A 14,423-nucleotide genomic window follows, 5' to 3' on the forward strand; every position below is an offset into this window, starting at 1 on the left:
GAGGCCAAGAGAAGCGGTGGAAACAGAACATCAGCTGGTGGGAAACAATAGGAGTCGACTCTCCACCCCACTCCCTTTTATTCCTGTTGGACACTCTTTGGACTTGACTGCCATATTGCAGATATGTAAATTATGTGTGTTTTTATTTGCTTGACCTATGCTTATACAGGGCTTGCCACATGCGATGCATTGTTCCAAGCTCTTTACAAACATTAGCTCGTTTATTCCTCATAGGAGTCCTTGGAAATAGGCCCTCTTTATTATCCCATTTACAGATAAGGAAACTGAGGCATAGAGGAATTCATCCACGGTCTCCAAATAGTAAGGCTCCAGAGCAATACCATCCAACAGAACTTTCTCTCATCTGCGTTGTACATCTGCGTTGTCCAACAGGATAGCCACTGACGCCCTGTGGCTACTGAGCGCTTGAAATGTGGCTCGTGCGACTGAGGAACCGAATTTTTTTTATTTTAAGTTTTAATTTATTTAATTTTAATTGGTTGAAACAGAAGTAGCCACATATGTCTACCTAGTGCCTCCTGTCATTGGCCCAGCAGCTGAAGTGCATTCTCTGTACTTCTGTGCTATGGTTCTTTTCTTTCTCTCTCCTTTTTAAACAGAAAACTAAGAACCTAGGGGGATTCTTCTGCAAAACAGAGCTCCTGCCTGGTGCCTTTGCTGTCTAATTATGATAAACAATGTGAGATGTGAGTTTATGGGAGAAGAATGAGCTAATGACTCAGCTGGTGTCATCCCCCATTTATTCCCCGGCTGTTAAGGAGGACTACAATAAAGCTCTATTTCCATCGAAAAGTTCTCACAATTTGTAGCAGATGAGAAGGTCAAAGAGGAGAGAGTGGAGGCTGGTTAGGTCATGCATATTTGGTAGCAAAGCAGCATTTTCAGAAGTAAAAGGCAACATTATAGTATGTGGTGCCTGTTCAGAAAGGTACAGAACAGAACGATGTCATGTGCTCTCCTACCGTCAACGCTCACATTCCCATTTTCTCTTTCCCTCCCTATCCGTGTGCACCTGTATTCCACTCTCCTTTCAAGGCTAAGCTCCAAGGCCACCTCCTCCTTGAAGACTGCTCTCATCTCTCCATCTGAAAGCAATCTCTATAACATGCTGTGTCTTTCTTTCGATACTTAATCGGTTCTCTGCTATGTCATCGCTATGTAAGCACGAGCCCTCACTTTCCCAATGCACTCTCAACTCTTTAAGGTCTGATTTATCTTCGCGTGGATTCTCCACACAACCTTGCACAGTTCGTTGCGCACATTCCAGAGATTATTTTCACTTTCGTCTCTGTTTCCCTATGGGAGGCTCTAGCATGTGCTTTTATTACAGCATCGACTCCAATGTATTGAAAACATTTGACAATAATCCCTTCCCCAACGAGATTACTAACCCTTTCAGAATAGCACGTATCTCAAAACAGAGGCTCAATAAACAGTAAACAACTGTTTGTTGATGGAAAGGTCATCTAATTTCTCTGTCTTGTGTTAAAAGCAAAACGTAACCCTCTTCCAACGGAGCTGTTCTATACGTGGTGTTTAAGCATTCAGTGATATCAAACTGATGTTACCATTTTATAATAGCCCTGCTGTGGGGAGGAACCACTTGCCGTAGACAATGAGTACATTTTCTTGCTTACCTGTGCTCAAGGAACACAGGTCATTCAAAAAAGATTTGGATTTTAGTGAACCGCACAGAGCCCAATGTAGAAAAGAGGTGTGAAAGAATGGCAATTAAGCAAGATATTGAAATTTTCTACAAGTTAAGAGAATACTTTTGAAAATTTAAGAAGTGCACGTGAAGGATGTTATGACATCAGGCAAAGTGGAGGGAGGAGCAGAGAGAGGCTGAGATAGACCAAGGTCGCTTTTAACAGTCTTCGATTTAGTTTAATTGATCAAACATGTACATACAGAAGGAAGAAAAAGAATGAGGAGATGGTAAAATTGACAAATATAAAATACTGTAACAGAAATTATGTTGCCTTGAGTAGGAGTGGAAAAGTTTGTTATCCTAGGAAATAGTCATTTAAGTGGAAAGATGGTTTTTCATGTCTTTTATGGCTTGTTGTAAATGATTAATTAAATACTCTGAGTGTTTCATTAAAAGTATGCATTCCTTCCAAATTAAAGTGTGTAGAGACTTGTTATAAATAAATTCATTGGGTGAATGAAAGGCGCATTTACTTCTAAATGAATATTACTGGCAAATTTCATTCTTGACATTGATTAAATAGACTGAATTTATTTTAATGTGCAATATGAACAAATTACCAGGCTAATTGGTTTTCTACCTTAGTGCTTTTGCATTATTTTATGCATTTATAAGTGATCTAAAAATTTTAAGAATTTGCTATGTTCAAAAGAAAAAAACCCCACATTGCTGTTGAAAATAAAAGAATGGATAAGACATGCTTTCTGCTTCACTCATTTTCCACCTCCATACTTCACGGGACAGTTTTAAGTGCCTACTATGTGCAAAGCATTTAACTGGATGCTGCAGACAATAGAAAGAAAAATAAGACTTATTTCTGCCCTCTAGAAGCTCAAAATGTCATAGGAAAGACATATGCGTAAAATAGCCTTAATATAAGACAGACTCAGGTAAGTAAGTGCTAAAATAATAAAGGTACAAAGTGCTTGGGGAGTAGAAGAAATGGGGGGGATTAAGTCTGATGGGGAGGGGATCAAGAAAGGCTTCTTGGAGGAGGAAGGATTTGAGCTTGGCCTTGAGAGATGGCTGGGAATTTAACAAGAGGCTCAGAAGGAGAAGAGGACAGAAAGGGTTTGTGTGGTCTGGGTTGCTGGGTTGTTCTATAGAGAGGTTTCAGTGTTTCTCTGGACAATTTTGAACTGTCATGTGGAAAAGGCGTGTGACACAGAAAATACACAGATGAACTAAGAACTGGTCTGCAAATACGGCTTTGTGACTTCAGAGAGTGAAGCCATGTCAGGCTGCAGTGTGGGCTACAGAAGTGACAGGTATAATTAGACATTGAGCAGGTCCACAGCTTTTTGATTAATAAGTTCGTTCTTCCTATGCATTGACTCATGGGCCTAAAAGGAACCTCAGGAAGTTACTTAGGTCGCCCTTGACTGTGATGTTTTCCTATGTGGTTCTTTTACCCTTGGCCCCATAATATGAGCTCTTCAAAAGCTGAGACTGCATCCTTCGAGTTCTGCATGAGGACCAGTACAATACAATACAGTGGTGGCATCTGTAGAAAAAAAGCCTGGTGACAGGACTCTTTTGTGGGTATATCAGTGACACGGTGAGCAAATAGAGGCAGGGATTTGTGGCTCTTTCAGCACTGTCTTTCCAGTCTGTCCCCGTCGTGTGATGTTTCCTGCTTGAGGTGAAAGCTGACCCTTGAAGGGATTCATACTGGTTTCCTACCATCTTGCCTTAAGAAAGAGGTCTCCTCCTCTGGAGGAGCCATCAGAAATCATCTAGCCCCTTCCTTCTTCATTTTACCGTGGATTACAGTGGAAGAAAGAGAATCCTGGGGAGAAGTGAATTGCCTAAGGTCCCACAATGAACGATTGGTTTACCTGAGTCAGAACTAGAACCCAAGGTTCTCAGTGCCCTAATCTTCAGATCAGTTTCTTTCTCTTGCACCAGACTGGCTTCCTTATGTGCAGCAATGGATGAGACAGAAGAAAAAGAGAGAGAGAGAGAGAGAGAGAGAGTGTGTGCATGTGCGTACGTGAATATTTCCAAGAGCTCAGCTCAGAGCATTCAGTGCCATCATATAAAATAATGTATGCTAAGCTAAATAAGTAAAATGCATTGGTTCAAAATCCTCCCACTTGCAAAAACATTAGAATCCTGGGAATTTCTTGAGATGCAAGAAAGCTCAGCCCCCAGGACTTGCAGTGTAAACACTGTGGCTAATTTGCTGAAGTGAGATGCCATTGATGATTCTCTCTGCCTTGAGAGATGACAGGGCTCCCTGACGGAACAAAGCAGATTGCTGGGTGAAGGCAGACTGCGAAAAGTGATCAGGAAAAGACAAGACATTTTACTGAGACAGATAATCCTTCTTGAAGAGGAGTTGGGGGTGGGGGTGGGGGGGTAGAAAGACAACTAAAAAGGAATTCCCCCTTAAAGTCTGCCTTTCAAAGAGCAACCATTTCTACAGCTCTGCCTCTGCCCCCAGCATGTTGGACTTAAGCTGGGGTGAAGCTTGGAAAAGCTAAAAGCAGTTCTAAAAACAGGGGCAGAGCATACTTCAGAAGCACCCCCACACTTGACCTGTTGGCTCTATCATAGTTAGACAAGAACAATATTCAATGTGTTTACTTTCTAGCCACTTGTCATTTTTAAAAAAGTTTATTCTTAGGGGCACCTGGGTGGCTCAGGTCATGATCTCATGGTTCGTGGGTTCGAGCCCCACGTTGGGCTGTGCTGACAGCTCAGAGCCTGGAGCCTGCTTTGGATGCTGTGTCTCCCTCTCTCTCTGCCCCTCCCCCGCTCGTGTTCTCCTCTCTCTCTCTCTCTCTCTGTCTCTCAAAGATGAATAAACGTTTTTTTAAAAAGTTTACTCTTATATACAAAAATGATACTCTGCTTCTCCACTGATTTTCTTATCGGAAAAAGATGCCCACAAGCCTTTCTGCAGGATACTCTGCCTTACCTGAGAGAGTTTTGTCCTTCTGATGTGGTTTGGTTTGAGGCTATCCTTTTTCTTTCCATTTGCTTTTTAAATTCCGTTAATAATGGCAGACTAATTCAATTACACGGAGTATCTTCTTTATTCTGTAAAAAAATGCTTCATTGTTTCCATCCATTAGTACTTTACTTCAACTGCTACGTAATAACTTTTTCCTGCTTCTCCATAAAATGGTTAATCTGATGTTGGAACAGAAAGCTACCTTAGCAACCATCTACTTCATTGCCCTGCTTGTCTGGATGCAGGAGTCCCCAGGGATCACTGGGCTGCCCAAGGCTCACTCAGGGAAGGAGCGGACAAAGTCTGGCTGGGACTCACCTTTGTTTCTACTCTTGTGCTTTTTATTGCAAGTCATTTTGCCTTCATTAGAGCAGCCCCTTAAATCATATTTCCCATAGGAAATATGCCTCACTTTGGTTTTTTCAGTGTGCCCACCTTCAAAGAAGTTTCAGAAAAACCACAAAATGGGGGAGCCTGGGTAGCTCAGTGGGTTAAATGTCCCACTTTGGCTCAGGTCATGACCTCACAGTTCATGAGTTCAAGCCCCAAATCGGGCCCACCGCTGTCAGGACAGAGCCCGCTTTGGACCCTCTCTCAAAAATAAATAAACATTTTTTAAAACCTCACAAAATGCCTTCTAATTCTGATTTTAATGAAAAGTGGAATTTTCTTTCCTTTTTATTTATTTATTTATTATCTTTTTTTTAAATGTTTATTTACTTTTGAGACAGAGACAGAGAACAAGCAAGGGAGGGGCAGAGAGAGAGGGAGACACAGAATCTGAAACAGGCTCCAGGCTCTGAGCTGTCAGCACAGAGCCGGACGCAGGGCTTGAACTCACAGACCGTGAGATCATGACCTGAGTCGAAGTCGGACGTTTAACCGACTGAGCCACCCAGGCGCCCCATTCCATTTTAAATTACAGTGAGGAGAACCACTATTTTTTTACTTAAAATTTTTTTAAAATTTATTATTATTAGTAATAATAATAGACGCGGGGCTTGAACTCACTACCCAGAGACAGCTGAGATCAAGAGTTGGAAGTTTAACTGGCTAAGCCATCAAGGTGCCCTGAGAGCCACTATTTTTAAGTTCATTATGTTTGTTTTTAATGCACTAGTCCTGGGTAACAAACACTCCCTCAATTTCAGCGGTTTATAGCAACAAACATGAACTTCTTGCTCATGGGTCTGTGGACTGGCAGGAGGCTCAACTACAGGTTGTGGGTTGAGTTCAGGTTTGCTCTACTTTCTCTAATCCTGGGACCAGAGGCTGCCTGGGACTTGTTCATCTCGTGGCAGATGGTGAAGGCCCAGGACAAGCCAGACCACGCAAGCACAGAGAAAGTCTCTGCTCAACACATCTCCTTTGCATTGGCCAAAGCGAGTCACATGGCAAAGCCCCAAGTCCGAGATGCAAGTCGGGCTGGCTCCCCTAGGGGGCGCTGCAGAGTCACATGGGGAGAGGTGTGGGTGCAGAGAGCTCTTCTGGGGTGGGAGTGGAACGCTCAGATGAGCGTTCCAATCTAGCAGTGTGACAATTTAAATGAGGAAGGAAGTATTTTTCTCTAGAATCAGAAATTACTGAGTTCTCCAGGATTTCTGGAGTAAGATCAAACCTTATTTAAAATGTAATTTTCTAGGGGCGCCTGGGTGGCCCAGGCGGTTAAGTGTTGGACTCTTCATTTTGGCTCCAGTCATGACCTCATGGTTTGTGAGTTTCAGCCCCACATCAGGCTCTGTGCTGTCAGCGTGGAGCCTGCTTGGCATTCTGTGTCTCCCCTCTCTCTCTCTGCCTCTCTCCCACTCATGCACAATAATTAACTAATTAATTAATTAATTAAAAACTTTAAAAAAGAAATAAAGTGTGATTTTCTACAAAAAAAGTAGTTTTCTAGATGCCTTTATTTTTCCTATATTATTGCGTGCAGATTCATGATCTAGATATTCAATACCTATCTGGGGAGTTAAAAAAAAAATGCTGTGTCCACCTACGGAATTGCTTCTTTAGTTCATTCATATATTCATTCAGTTAAGGAATATTTATTTAGTGCCACCATGAGCCAGCTACTATTTGTAAGTGGGTAGGATATATGAGTGTTCTTATGAATAAGAATATACATATTCCTTATGGAGCTTGTGTTCAAGCAAGGAGACAGTTTATTTATTTTTCTTTTTTTTTTTAACACTTATTTATTGTTGAGAGAGAGAGAGAGACAGAGCGTAAGTGGGGGAGAGGCAGAGAGAAAGAGAGAGGGAGGGAGACATAGAATCTGAATTAGGCTCCGCGCTCTGAGCTGTCAGCATAGAGCCCAATGCGGGGATCCAACTCATGAACCTCAAGACCGTGACCTGAGCCAAAGGTGGACACTTAACTGACCGAACCACCCGGGTGTCCCTAGATAACAATTTAAAATAAAATACAAATAATGAGTAAAGCTTGTAATAAGTTGGCATCTGATATGTGCTTTCAACAAAGACCATGCTAAAAGCATTAGGACTAAGGGTAGAGAGTACAGTCCATAATTTTTCTAGGGGTAAGTCTTACGACAAAGGTGACATTCGACTTGAAGGAGGTAAAAAGCTTCTCACTCTGTTCTCCCTACAGCCAGAATCCCATAGTGGGTCCTCAGAGATGATTCTGAGTGTGAGTGTTGGGGGGTGGTGGCGTTTGAGGGGACACTATGAGTGGAGGGCTTTGGATAAGCCCCCACCCCCACCCGGCAACAACCAGAGCTCTCCCAATTTTAAAGTCAGATTTAACATCGGATTACTTTTGAGGGCTAGTTTGCCATTGAAAACAATAATAATAAATGTTTTAAAACACTGTGTTAGATTGTAAACTCATCAAGGTCACGTATCTGGATGAAGTGAATAAGAACCTTGAGAAGTTTGTGAATGAAAAATATTAATGATCGTCAAACTTTGTAATAGTCAAGGGCCCTTTCTCATCTCTTACTGTATTTTCCCCTTGGATATTTCATCCAGCCCCATGGCTTTAAATACCAGCCATATCCGAATGACTCAACTTTAGATCAGCTCTGACTCCTTCACTAGGCTCTGGACAGTTCCACTTGGGCACCTCTGATGGACGGTGCCACACTGAACAGGACCAAAACGACACCCTTGACGTCCACCTCCCGCCGCTTGAACGTGGGGCTGCCTCTTCTCTTGTCCTCATCTTGGCAAATGTACCATCACTCCTCTGTTTCTGGCACCAGCAGCTCTGCGTCCACGTATGTCTTGTGTCCTCCCACTTGTCTCCATCTGTGCTCGTGCCCGAGTCCCATTAGCTCTTGTAACAATTACGGTTATGGCCTCCCAGCTGGTTTCCCTGCTCTACAACTGATTATCCACACTGTGGTCAGTTATCTTTTTCAAATCAGTAAGTCGTATCGTGCCACCCCCCTCTGATGTTTTGCGTGGCAATGAGGATAAAACACAAACTTTGCACCATAGTCTACAAACCCCAGTAGGATCTGTCCCCTGCATATGTCCCTGACCTTTTGTACTTCTTTCTTCCATACATACATGCTCATCCCCACGTCAGGGTTTTTGCACCTGCTGTTTTAGGTGCCCGGATAGCTTTGCCTCCCCCCCCCCCCCATATTTTCATGTCCCACAAAGGATCCTCCTCCTAGCTCAAATGTGTGTCCTTCAGGGAAACCCTCCCAAACCACCCAGTCATTCTCTATCGCCTTGGCCTTCATTATACTCATCACTCTGCCCAATTATATTGCTCATCTATTTGTTGACTCGATTGCTTTCCGCCACTAGAATGAAAGCCGCACTGCGGCAGAGATTTTGCTGATTCACCCCAAGTACCTAGAACGGTGTCCAACATACAGTAGGTGTTTGAAAAGTATTGACCAAATAAACCATGACTGATTCCATGCCTTTTCAGAGATGAGTGTTGCTAGGAAGAAATTGGAGAAGGCACCAGAGCACAGAGCGTTGTGGAAGTGACGGTGTGGGAACAGAGATTTGTGGCTTTGCTGGCCAGCAGTGAGGTGAAACGGACCTTAGGAAAACTGGTTTTTCCTGCTCTACAATTATAACTGGGTCTGGCCCCAGATTTTGGTCTTCACATCTCAGATCTACTTCACCTGTCTGTAGCTGCTAGGTTCTTTGCAACTTACGAGCATCCACCCTGGAATAAAGAAAAAGAGGAAAAAAAAGAAAGTAAGTAACTAATTGAAAGATGAAGGAGCGGCTCCTAAGCTAGAAGCGAAAATAGCAAAACCAGGTCTTAGCGTGGGAACAGCTTTGAGGATCTGAGGCCAGGAATAATTGGACGTTTCTTCAGGACACTGAGGTTGAGACAAAAGGATTGCAACACTTTTCATTTTTTGGCACTTCGTTCAGGTTTTACTTTCTAGGGTAAGAGTGTCTGACCGAGCTTGAGTCTAGGCGCACTGCTGGGTGCAGACAAGGGGTGAGCCCCGCCATCCTGAACCCCGTGGACTGTTTTCAGAATAACAAGGATGGATACTGGACAGGCAAATACAACAGCTGTCCACTCCATTCTGTGAAAATACCATCGGGTGAGGTGTTTCATTTTAGAGGGTTATAATCTAGTTTGCAAGGAAATAAAACTGGAGGTCAGTTATCTCAATGAAGGAAACGTATTATTGCTTGGAAAATAAGGAATCCTTCCTGTTGACCTACAAGAAACGAGCAGAGATGTATTCCTGGACATGCATCGTCTCTCCCGAGGCCCATTTGAAGATCAGTGTCTCTCATCTGTGAGCTGGAACAGAGCCTCTCCGATCTCCACCAGGGCATCGCAGCTTCCTGACCACAGGGTTTACTCTGTCCTCCCCCTGTCCAGATTTCAAAGCAACTTGGGCAACAAATGAAAGTCTTAAATAAATAACTCGAACCATAGCTTTGGCTAATTCCCAATGGATTCTTCTGGTTCCTACAAGTATAAACGCAGGTATGCTTGTGAGTGCACGCACAGATGCGTGTGTTAGGGGAGAGAAAGAAAGAGGATGGGGAAAAGGAAGAAAAAAGGAAGGAGAGGAAAACTGAGGGATGAAGTCTCAACAAGGGAAAAGCAAAGAAGATGTCCCTGTAGCGAAACAGCTTATTCCGCCCCACCCCCAAAGTTCATGGAATTTTGCCTAGTTAGAGCTAGGAGATTTTGAATCGTACGTGAAGGTTGGCCACATAAATATTCAAATTTTATGCCAAGAGGTAGATAATATAATGATTCGTGTACTTATTTCTTCACCAAACTTTGCTGTGTCTGCACTTGCAACTAGGCAAAAGTGAATGGTTTAGATGTGTTTCCTGCTCTCATGATGCCGCCAGGGTAATAACAGTGGTCACGAAGCAGGTGGAAATGCCAGAGACTTGGAAGTGTTATTCCTTGAGGTGGTGGTGGGGGGGAGAGAGTGTCGAGGCTGTCATGGGCTCCTGTCAGGGAAAAAGAACACGAGGTCTTCAGAAAGAAACCGGGCTTCAGGCGAGGGGATTCCAAACTTGCTGGCAGAGATAGAACTTGACCTCAGAATATGAAAGGTTCTCAGCCAAGAGCCAGGGGAGCTAGTGGGTCCACATGAATGCCGCTGAGAATAAGTGAGGAGAGTGGAGAGGAGCTCAGATCAAAACCAAAGCCAAGGCCGGTCGCGGACAGGAAGGAAAGCTTTCTGCTGGACTCTGGAGCTCAGTGGGAAGGCACACAAGCGAAGCTGGCTTTTGTGGAACCCAAAGCAGAGACAATTTTGAGGACTCTCCTGAAGAACGAAAAATCTGTAAATAGAAAAAAAGGGTTGAAAGCGAATTTCGGCTATCACCACGCGTGACAGGTTTTGCCAAGTTGACAAATACCTCAGGCTTCACCAAACCCCAAAAAATATAATAGGGTTTCTGATGCGCTTTTATATTTGTTTTCCACATTTTTAGTCTCTGGTTGCCGTTTTATTTTTGCTTATTCATTTCTTTATACGTAAATTACGTTGTGGGGTAATACTCTAAAGAGTGAGCAGAAAAAGAATTCAGTCTTTCTGCTATAATGGATGAGTAGTTGTGGTTTTTTTTGGTGGGGAGGGCATAGTTTTGACTAGATGCCAACCTAGTCAACCTTTGGCTTACAGTCTTATCCATCTAAAGATCGGAAGACCTGTTCATGGGTTAACGTCCAGCTCTGTGTGTTTCACCCTTCGTTCCTCCTCCAGATCCCCACATGCCCCTGGCGCCCATGTGACCCGGGTTAGGGCATCTTCTTACCATGATATGCTATTGTGTCAGCAAAGCAATACTTCCAGGAGTATCGTGGGAAACCACTCCAACCCTGAGAAGACAAGAAATTATTCACCTCTACACACGAGTGTCTGCGAGCCACACAAACATGTCCTACGAAATCCAAATTACATTCCGTTTTCCCTTAGCTGGATGCCAAAAATGCCTGCGGCCGCTCTAACACCGCTGAAGGTGAGGGCAAGAATGACCGGGTGGAAGCTGATGTAGAAACAAACAGTGGTATTAACCTATTGTAGTTAACTATTGTTCTTTCACAAATTTTATTATCTGTAGGGCCGTGTGGCACGTGGCATGGGCCCAGTCAGGACATGAAAAGATAACTGCGCACCAGGAGGACTTTGAAACTTGTCAGACCCTGGAGTAGGCCCGAGGAGGGCCTGCCTCAGCGTAGGGCCCTAATATGCAAAACAAACAAACCAAAACAAAAAAACAAACAAACCCAAAATAACACCGCTCAGAAAAACAAAAGGAACTATGATCCAAAGTGTTAAATTCTAGGAAACAGCCTGCTACCTAAAGGGGAAGAGAAATGAGCGAGATTTTTGGAAAGGTTCATAGGGTTTCAGCCAGTCCCCAGATGCGCCCCAGGGTCTGCACTTATAAACCCATTCATCTGTACACAACGTGTCCCTGGGGACCCTGTATTAGTTATCTATTGCTGCATAACAAATGACTCCAAAACTTAGAGATGTGAAACAACAATAAGCATGTATTCTCACACAGTTTCTGTGGGTGAAGTATTTGGAAACGCTTAACCGTGTGGTTCTGGCTCAGGGTCTCCTGTCAGGTTGTAGTCATGATGTTGACTGGGATGAATCACTTGAAGGTTTGCCTGAGGCTGGAGGATCCTGTCACTCTCATGCCTGGCAAATTAAGACTGGTTGTTGACAAGCCCGAGTTCCTTACCACCTGGACCTCCCCATTGGTTGTTTATCTTTATGACATGGCAGCCGGGTTTCTCAAGAGTGAGTAATCCAGAAGTAAAGGGAAAGCCTCGATGTCTTTCATGACCTAATCTCAGAAGTGACACTCTGATGAACAGACATCTCTCCAAAGAAGACATCCAGATGGCCAACAGACACATGAAAAGATGCTCAGTATCCCTCATCAGGGAAAATCAAGCAAAACCCACAATGGGATGTCACCTCACACCTGTTATCACGGCTAAAATAACAAACAAGAAACAACAAGTGTTGTTGAGGAGTGGAGAAAAAGGAAGCCTCATGCCCTGTTGGTGGGAATGCAAACCGGTGCGGCGACTGTGGAAAACAGTAGGGAAGTTCCTCAAAAAGTTAAAGCTAGAACTACTTTGTGATCCAACGATTACACTACTATTTACCCAAAGAATACAAGAACACAAATCTGAAGGGATATATGCACCCCTATGTTTAGTGCAGCATTCTTTTTTTTTTTTTTTTAATTTTTTTTTCAACGTTTTTTATTTATTTTTGGGACAGAGAGAGACAGAGCATGAACGGGGGAGGAGCAGAGAGAGAGGGAGACACAGAATCGGAAACAGGCTCCAGGCTCCGAGCCATCAGCCCAGAGCCTGACGCGGGGCTCGAACTCACGGACCGCGAGATCGTGACCTGGCTGAAGTCGGACGCTTAACCGACTGCGCCACCCAGGCGCCCCCAGTGCAGCATTCTTTACAATAGCCAAGCTATGGAAGCAGCCCAAGTGTCCACTGATAGATGAATAGATAAAGAAGATGTGGTATATACACACAATGGAATATTATTCAGTCATAAAAAAGAATGAAATCTTGCCATTTGCACCAACACAGATGGATCTAGAGGTCTAGAGGGTATAATGCTAAGTAAAATAAGAAAGTCAGAGAAAGACAGACACCATATGATTTCACTCCTATGTGGAATTTAAGAAACAAAACAAATGAACAAAGGGGGAAAAAAAAGCGAGAGAGACAAACCAAAAAGCAAACTCTTAGCTATAGAGAATAAACTGAGGGTCCCCAGAGGGGGTCGGGGGATGGGTGAAATAGGGAAAGAGGATTAAGAATACCCTCAGGTTGATGAGCACTGAGTAGTATATGGAAGTGTTGAATCGCTATATTGTACACCTGAAACTAACATAACACAGTATGTTGTCTACACTGGAATTAAAATTTTAAAAACAATTGCACACTGACATTTCTGAATGATTCCATCGGTTATACCAAAAGCTTATTACTAAGCTGTATCCACTGTGGGAGGGGACCACACAAGAGTGTGAATACCAGGAGGTGGGGATCAAGGGATCAAGAGAGCCTTCTTGGGAGCTGGCTTCTGCTGACCCTTCTCACTGTAATATAGGTTAATTTTGTACAGCAGCAGAGCAAAATTTGGAAATACTGTCCTGAAAAAAGTGAGAAAAGGCCTAAGATCTCAGGAGTGTGTGTGTGTGTGTGTGTGCCAAAAGGGAGTGGCGAGATGGGAGTTGGTCTCCAGAGGCAACCGCTGGCAGAATTCTGATTCACAAGCTGCAAAGAAATAAAAAGCATGACTTGGTTTCATGGGTGAGCCTCTTGGACACAGAAAAGGAAACGAATTCTCCAAGGCCACGTTGCCAGTCAGATTCAGAGGTGGGGTGAGAGCGCGGGTCTCCTGACTAATCCTAATAATAGTGATAATAATTTAAATGCTAAAGCACTTTCCTCTCCATCAGGTACTGGCCTACGTTTCCTATATACATCATCTCCTATCATATTTGCCATAGTTAAGGGAACCGAGGCACCAGGAAGTGTAGCAAATTGCTCAAGGGCATAGAGCTCCTGGAGGTAGAGTTGGCATTCCCGCCAAAGTTTGTCTGATGTCTAACCCCCACTCTCTTCACCTGCATACCCCGCTCTTTCCAAGCTTTCTATTCTTCGAAGTCTATCACATTACTCCCTTTCTGTAATCCTTCACCCCATCCTTCCTACCCCAGCTTGTCCCAAAGGAGGAGTCTTCTGTTTGGGGATACCCCAAGGGACCTTGCTTTACCAATTACTGGACATAACTGGGGACACCATGGAAACTTAAGAAGTAAAACTCAGAATTCAAAATTAGAGTCTCAACAGTCCAGAAATGCAACGCCAGCCTGTTTATACTCTCAGGAAGTTGAGCCTTAAATTTTCATAGCATAACTTTTTTTTTTGAGTGTATTTATTTATTTTGAGAGAGACAGGGACAGCGTGAGCGGCAGAGCGAGAGGGAGACAGAATCCCAGGCTGACAGTGTGGAGCCTGACGTGGGGCTTCAGCCCACAAAACCGCGTGATCGTGACCTGAGTTGAAACCAAGAGTTGGATGCTTAACCTACTGAGCCACCCAGGCACCCCCAGAGCACAACTTCAATCCTCACTCAGCCAAGGCCTTCCCAAGCCAACATTAATGTAGTACTCACCGTGTGCTAGACATTGTTCTAAGACCTCTAGCTTTGTTCTAATCTTTACAATAGTCTCATGAGATAGGAATGCTGTTAATATC

The 14,423-nt window shown here is 43.7% G+C and overlaps 1 long non-coding RNA gene across 1 annotated transcript; it reads right to left on the minus strand.

The window, feature by feature from the left end:
* Window positions 1-8,455: 8,455 nt before the first annotated feature.
* LOC122223663 lies at window positions 8,456-10,989 on the minus strand. The gene is made up of 3 exons (XR_006204383.1): window positions 10,925-10,989; window positions 9,359-10,447; window positions 8,456-8,840 (listed from the first exon to the last, which is right to left on the minus strand). It is a non-coding gene; the product is annotated as an uncharacterized LOC122223663 (long non-coding RNA).
* Between the last annotated feature and the right edge of the window lie 3,434 nt (window positions 10,990-14,423).

Source organism: Panthera leo, chromosome B4 (genome assembly GCF_018350215.1).
Source record: "Panthera leo isolate Ple1 chromosome B4, P.leo_Ple1_pat1.1, whole genome shotgun sequence".
Taxonomy (NCBI): domain Eukaryota; kingdom Metazoa; phylum Chordata; class Mammalia; order Carnivora; family Felidae; genus Panthera; species Panthera leo.